Here is an 8,486-nt window from a genome sequence, read left to right as displayed (position 1 = left end):
TTCCTTTGGCATTTATCAGGAGGACCCTTCTTGGTCTTGGAAGTGCTAGCTTCAAAAGTCTTAGCCTTGGTGAAAGTGGGAGCTTGCTTCTTACCCTTCTTCCCATTCTTTTTGAATTTCCCCTTGCTCTTGGTGCTTATGTTAAGCACATCCTTAGGTGGGTTAACATTTAACCTCATGTCTCTTTCAGCTTGCACAAGTAACTTGTGCAACTCTTCAAGAGACACATCCTTGTCTTGCATGGTAAAATTCACCCGGAATTGAACATATGCCTTGACTTTGGATAAGGAGTGTAGAATCCTATCTACAATGAGTTCTTTGGGGATTTCAACTTTTTGAATCTTCAATGTCTCGACTAGCTCCAACAATTTGAGCACGTGAGGGCTAACCTTTTGGCCCTCCTTGAAATCGACATCAAAGAATGCCGAGGCCGCCTCATATTGGACGATCCTCGGAGTTTGTGAAAACATTGTCACAAGCTTGGAATAGATTTCATTAGCGGTGCCCATTTTAAAGGCTCTCCTTTGGAGATCCGCCTCCATCGCAAAAATCAACACATTTTTCATTGCGGCGGACTCCTTGTGGTAAGCCTCATATGCTTCCCTAGTGGCGGCACTCGACTTAGCATTAGGTTCGGGTGGAGAGGCCTCGGTGACGTAACGAAGCTTGTCGTCACCTTCGGCGGCTAATTTGAGTTGTGCATCCCAATCGGAGAAATTTGACCTATTCTTTTCAAGTTTACAACGATCCATGAAGGATCGGAGCCATGAAGCATTAGTGAGAGGTGTGACGTTGGTGTTTGGAGCGGCCATTTGTTATGAGAAATAAATGCGGTCTACAAAATGAAAGATGGAAGGAATAAAACATATGTCGTTTTCATAATAATAATAACACTCGTAAAATTTAATTTAAACAAGTTTTATTGCATTTATCTAGTGACCTCTACCCAACTTGATAAATGATTCCAAGATCCAAATTCATATTAACTTGTGCACGGGGTAGCCGATTCATCCCTTATAAATATAACTCGTTAGATTAACTCTTTAATCGATTCTACTTTTAGAACTCTTGGTCGATAAATTACACTAATATTTATCTATAGCCCGGAACACATGCGACTACGGTCACGAATACTTCCGTTTGAGGTAAATCCAAATTTCAAATAAATGTGTCCATGATCCAAATTCACATTAACTTGGACACGGGGTAGCCGATTCATCCCTCATCAACATGAATTCGGTGGATAGACATTTATCACCCACTTCCCCTACGAAACAAGGTTTGTACCCCGGGGTGGCCGAGTGCACTCCCTCGCGAAATAGGTTTTCATGGTTTCTACTTTTTGGTAAGGCTATGTCTTAATTGTTTATTTTTAGCGAGAGGTCATGTCAATTTATTATCTATCACGTTTTAAGTGAACTAAAGCGGTGAACTACGATAATTGTAATTGACACGGTCGATAAACTCGATAAAATGATAATGCATGTTTTAGTTATGGCGATTTAGCGATGCATGCAACATATAAATAAAATGCAAAGCATAATAAAAAAATCCTAGTATGACCTTCCTAAAATAGTAAATCTAATTTAACTATTACAAATTCGGAAACCAACTCCTTTGGTCCCTTGAACTTCGGTCTTGACACGCATTTCAAGGTAACACCGTCTTTAATGGATCGCCTTCTTGAGTGGCACCGTCTTCAAGGATCTCCGGAATAAATAAATTACATAACAAATTACATAATTTCCAATTATACATTTGTAATAAAAATAAAAATAAATCTATTAAATTACAAAACGGTGATACGAGATCACAATAAATTACAACCGAATCGATATTTCCATACATTTCGGGTAATATCAATTAAACTAAGGTCATACTAAGTAAAATTACATAATTCAAAAATTACATAAAATAAAATTATGACAATCATAAATAAAATACATCATTATAATATGTATGAATATGCCCAATTTTATGCTAAATCGCCTTTAAGGAGCCTATATCGTATATTAATCGGTTTTTACGGATTTGCGTGATTTAACCTTTTAAAAAATCACAATAATTACATAAAATCATATTTATGTACTAGTTAATTACCCTAACCATCTTAGGACTCAAAAATAGTCTCCACTAACATATTGACAATAATTAACTTATATTTCTTAATATTGTTCATAAAAGGACTTAAAATTACAATATAATGCCATAAACTTCAAATAAATCATAAACAATTCAAATAAATTTGAAATTTAAAATTTTAAACTCATGACCATTCTGGAAAAATACCATAACACTCATAATATTCAAAAAAATTAGGTTAAAAATTTCGAAATTTATCGAGAAAAACAATGTTGCGGTTTATCGGATTTATCAATTATAACTATAAAAAGTGAGAAAAATTATATTTATCAGCTTTTCAATTTTAGATCTGAAATATATGATAAAATGCAACATGTAACGTTTTTCCTTAGTCATGAAGTATGTTTTAGCAATTTTTACTAATTAAAGTCACTATTTATGTGATTTTTCATCAAAAATTCATAAATCATGCATAAAGACTTCATTATAGCCAATTATTTTAAACACATCTTGTAAAATTTCATGTGACAACATACTAAATTTCTATGACCCGATTTGAAATATAACTCATATTAACCTATTTTTCCATTTAAATTCGATTTTATCTTGAAAAATCCATATTTCGAGCATAAAAACTCATAAAATTATGCAAATTTACAGGTCATCAATAGATAATATATATGCAAACATATCCAAAAACCACTGGAAAAATCGAAGTTTAGCTAATTTTAGTCCCAAAATGACATTTTTATCATAAAATTACATTTTAATGTCATTATTATATAAAATGAACAATAAAAATCCATAAATTAACCAAAACATCCTAAATACATTTTAGGACCAGAAACTTTAACATGCATAATAAATTTCGTGATATATCACAATAAACACAAATCTATAAGTTTTGTTTGTTAATCGTATAACTCGGAAAAACAATAACCGATTTGCATGCAAACAACCTAAGGCTCTTGATACCACTTGTTAGAAATCTATATCTCATTATACTCAAAATATTTATATATGTTACAATTAATTTAGTCATAAAATTAATTTAGATCTTATGCATGCAAACATGAATAAGGATAAAGAAGAAATCGTTTTCCTTACATTGTGATTTCGGATATATGGGCACAAATGAGTTCTCCTACTCACTTGTTCTTGAGCTTCCTAATATTGGATGAACAAGGATTCAAGATTAGAATCCCTCCCAAGGAATTATACCCAAGATAACCTCTTAAAAATTAATATTATTAATACTAAAACAATATTAATCTAACTAAAAATTGACTCAAAACTATTGTTTTGTCCTCTTGAAATTTCGGTCAAGAGGGGAGGAATATTGGAGTAATTTTTCTCTCTAAAATTCTTTTGTTTTGGATGTGGAAAAAGAATGAATAATACACTAGTGTGCATGTAGTGTATATTAGGAAAATATAGAGCAAAAGACCCTTTGCCTTGCACTAGGAAAACCGGGTAGGGGGGGTGGTAATAGCCAATGCATGATCAAGATGCTCTTTACAAAAACAACTAGATTTGCATGGCTATCCATTAGGTTAATGATTATGCTTTCCACTTAAAATAATCAACACAATATTTAGCCTAATACACCCTTTATTTCGGTCCATTTAAGATAAAATGGATTCTATTTTATCTTTGTCAATTTATCAATTTGTCACATGTCACAAGTCATGTAAAATTGTCATGCATTTTTAACATATTAAAAATCAACGTATTAATAAAAATACGTCATGTATAAAATCGACTTAGTAATTCACAATTACATGTACCAAAACGGTTTACCAATTATAAATCACAACATCTTGTATTTATAATAAATTATTCATTCAGTTTTAATTTGTTTCCGTAAACAATGATATCATCTAAGTAATAAAACAATTTGATCACTTAGACCGTATCTTATTTAATCAAATTACAATGAGACACGTAAATATTACTTCCAAAATCGTCCGTCAATTTTAAGTAATTTAATTAACCCGTATCGTCATACGATCAATTAAATAATCAGTTAAGAGTGTTACCCTTTAGGTATGACCTAAGGGGATCAACTGATCACCACCGTCGCACGACAGTAATGTCAAACTCTAGTCAGCCAATCATTAACGATATGTGTGGACCAGTTGACTGTAAAAAATACTTCCCACATGTATTCTTAAAATGAGACTTAAACATGTGATCATCATGATCGACAGTTGTGATCGCATTATTGTCGGAGGACACATATTCCAACAGAACTGACTTCTCAAGTCACAAACCGACACGTGTTTCCGACCTACCGATCGAAAACACATGCCTTACACATTATTTGGTACCGTCATCGTGCATTAAATCACTTGACCGACCATCTCGACCAACTACACCATCACTAAACTAAAAATACTCATTTACATTGCTAAAACAGTTTTCAAACTGAGTTTTCCGACCAAACTAGTTGATACACTTTCGTCGATTTCTCGTCTTAAGCCTAGCATGTAAGTATGAGGGTGTAAAAATCCTCTTCTATCATGTTTTTCATTTGTTTCATGACTATAACATGCTAAAACATGCATAACATGGTCCAAACATGGGATAAATGAGCCAAAACCAGATTTGGCCGAGACAGGGGCTTCTTGTATAGCAGAAAGGCTTGCGCCTAAGGCCCCTCTCAGGCATTAATCCAATCATGTTTCGTCTATTCTTCCTTTAATTTCATTTCATATTTGTAATAGGTTTTTACCATTCTGAATATTTCAAATCATTTTTATGAAAAACTTTTAAACATAAAACATTTTTCACCCTTGGTTCCTAATACCATGAGGGTTTAATCCGTATTTCGGTGATAATATTTGGTTAATTACATTTCAAAAGGTATTTTAAAACCTTTTATTTCATTTCTTTACATTTTAAAAGTTACTTTAAAACCTTTTACTCTTTTCTTTACATTTCCAAAACAAATGCATTAGTCATAAACATAAAATCATCCTTGGTTCTACATACCATGTCGGATTTTAACCCGAGTACGATGATAAATATTGACTAATTACAAACAAATGAACTTAAAGCAATTAGTTCATAATAATTTTCAAAACCATTCATGTCATGCTTGCAAAACCGAACCCGACAACGAATATAGTCAAAATAATGATGATTATTCAAGTCTCGTTCTTCACATCAACACAAAAGCGGTCTGAATGACCTTTTCCAATCAAGACGGGTTCAAACACCCTATTTTCAATCCATTTTACAAGCTTTTACAATGACCAGAAGACGTTCTCCAATCGTCTGCTGACCCGCGCCTAAACAGGCCACTCATTTTTCTATTTTCAAACCAGGACAGACTTGTTTGCCCTAATGGCTCGCGCCTATATTGGCTGCCTGATGTAGGGTCTGTTTCCTTCCAGTACTTGACTTGGACGATCCCGACTTCGGTTAACCCGAATACAGGACGGATCAAATGACAAATTTACCCATTTTACATTGTATTTGAAAAACGCCTTACTAAGACAAATGGATCACGTTATGCACCATAAACCTAACTCGGTAAATGGATTTTTAATTTTCGTCTCGCATGAAAATCAACATTAAATCCAACTCAACATCAAATACTTGATATTTGGATTAGACAACCGACATAGAAAGCTCACATGTTAGGTTCAAACTTGTGGATGCGCATTCATGCATTTACCCGTTTTATCAACTTTTGCATTTAACCAACCAAGATCGATCAGTAGAGGTCGCTACCGCGGGTGCGATTGGGTGTCCAATTAAAGGGCTTTCCAATACGCACGTTCACCTCTTACTCAGAAACTTTGGATAGTGGACGACCTTATGCAGGGCGTACAAGGGTCATTCTAGGGATAGGACGCTAAAGGGGGGCGATTCCTTATCTTTAGTACCTATGTCAAACACCGCTTTTTGCCTTGGTTGACCTAGGTATAAAGTGGATTCTAACGGGTTCCAAGCATCCCAAAAATGCTTGGTGGTGACTCCGAACATATCTTGCATCGTTTCGAGACCCTTACCGAGACAAAACCGACTGATCTAAAACGATCCGGTCGAAAGAATTTTTACGCCGCCGAGCGTGGATTTCAAAAGGCCGCTACATGTCCTTATATTGGCTTGGCGTGCAGGTGGCCCGTGACTTCGGATCGGTAGATGGCTCGCGCCCACAGACCGACATGTGGCCCATGTCCACAGATTGGCGACTCCGCTGGGAGAACTAGGACACTTGTGTCTTTACGATCCCTAGATGGTGAGACTCGAATGAGGTCTTGGTTGAAATGCATTAATTGATATTTGGGTCATAGTCGGGTTCCTTGTTCGGGCCCATAACCTAACTCTTTTCGACCAATTGGCTCGTCTCATCGGCGTGAGTTTTCTCATGCCCGCGTTTCGAATCCTGATTGAGTCAAGCATATCGTGACGTTACACATTTCTCTTTCATTAAAGAACTTTCATCACCTTCGAGCACGAGGCTAAGGCACCCTCCTTACACAATTTGTTTGGAATTGTATCCCTCTCGAAAATTGGGTTTGATTGCTTGGTGTGTAACCCACCCTTTTTAAGTCAAAACCCATGTCAGCATTATGTATAATATAATGAAACTGGGAGTGCTTATTTGTTATGTGATCATAAGTCCTTCCGTGTCGTTTCAAATTTTTAAAAACACCTTTTCGCGCCATTATAATGGCCATTTCAAACCTCGGTCTTTCGCCGACTGTTGCATTTCATATAACACGCCTTTCTAGGCCGTCGTAATGACGAATTTCAAACCCGATTTTCTACAACCCTTTCAACACGCATTTTTAGGCCGTCGTAATGACGATTTTCAAACCAGGTTTTCTACAACCATTTCAACACGCCTTTCTAGGCCGTCGTAATGACGATTTTTAAACCCGGTTTTCTACAGCCACTTCAACACGCCTTTCTAGGCCGTCGTACTGACAATTTTCAAACCCGGTTTTTCAACAACCATTTCAAAAAGACGTTTTTACGCCGATATAATCGCCGCATCAAGACACTGATTTTAACGTGTCTCACGCCGACACAATGGCTTTTTAAATCCCGAGAAAGGCACACATCCCTTTTTCAAAACATTTTCAAATCCCGAGGACCATACACCGTCCCCGAGTCCTTTTCAAACATTTCAAAACTCGATTTTCAAAACATACAATTTTGAATTTCAAAACCCGTCTTTGGAAGCAACACATTGTTTTCAGAGCCGACTCAAACTCAAACTGTCTTTTGAAAACAAACTTAAGACAACTCTTCAACTGATCGACATTCGCAAATCCCTATTCTTCGGGAGCCATCCACAAAACGAAAAACGAATCTTTTGAAAATCTCTATTTTCGAAAACTTTAGTCCACCCTTCCAATTTCGCTTCATGTCTATCGCGTCGAATCAAACGTACATATGGGTCTTTACTTATGAGTCGTCTCACCACGAGACTCGTCCAACGGCGTCATGCCACTACGTTGAACGCGAGTCAAAGTTGGGTCAACACCGTCACCTCATAAATAAAGTCAACACCGAGGCACCGCACATGGTCACCCTCGGCTTATTGAGTCGGATCTTCTTTTCCGTCCATTGTGTTGTCTGCGTTTAGTCATTAAACCGTGTCAGATTGAGAATTATGTGAGCCGTTTTTCTGCCTCAAACCATTGCCCGTCTTCAGCTTCATCCAACAACAACAATGACAACAGAGATGTTAGAAGTGCTCAACTAGCCAGCCTACTCACTGCTCTTAAGGTCCCCCTGGACCATGTCAAGACCCGTATCGACACTCTGGAAAAAAAGGAAACTGGAGAACACAACACTCCGCCTTTGACTGAAACTGTGAAAAGGCTCAAACTTTTGGAGGAACAACTCCTAGCCCGTGGTAACAACATCCATCTTGAGAACAACCGAAGATTCGAACCTGTTGGGGATCAACTACCCAAAAAATTTACCTTAATTGATGTACCCAAATTCAAGGGAGTGGAGGACCCACTCAATCACATTCAAGTGGTCAAACAAGAACTCTTCACCCGGATCTTTCCATCATCCCTGGAACCGATCCCTCTCCAGTGGTACTATTCCCTCGACCCAAATAACCTTACAACCTGGGAAGAAGTCCCTGTTGAATTTGCTAAGCAGTATGCCGACAATGTCGAAATCCAAGCTAACACCCGCACTCTTGAGGTCCTGACTCAGAATGACAAGGAAGGGTTCACAGAATTTCTAACCCATTGGAGGAGGGTGAGCACTCATTTAGTAAGTAAGCCGAGTGAATCAACTCTGGTGGAGAAATTTGTTAACAACCTCCGCCCGGTTTACGCCAACCTGCTAAGGTTCCAAAATATCAAAACATTCCAGGACTTGCAAATCCTTGGGACCCGCATTGAAGATGACCTCCGCAAGGGCGT

Source organism: Silene latifolia, chromosome 2, assembly GCF_048544455.1.
Source record: "Silene latifolia isolate original U9 population chromosome 2, ASM4854445v1, whole genome shotgun sequence".
Taxonomy (NCBI): Eukaryota; Viridiplantae; Streptophyta; class Magnoliopsida; order Caryophyllales; family Caryophyllaceae; genus Silene; species Silene latifolia.
This window is presented reverse-complemented; position numbering follows the sequence as displayed.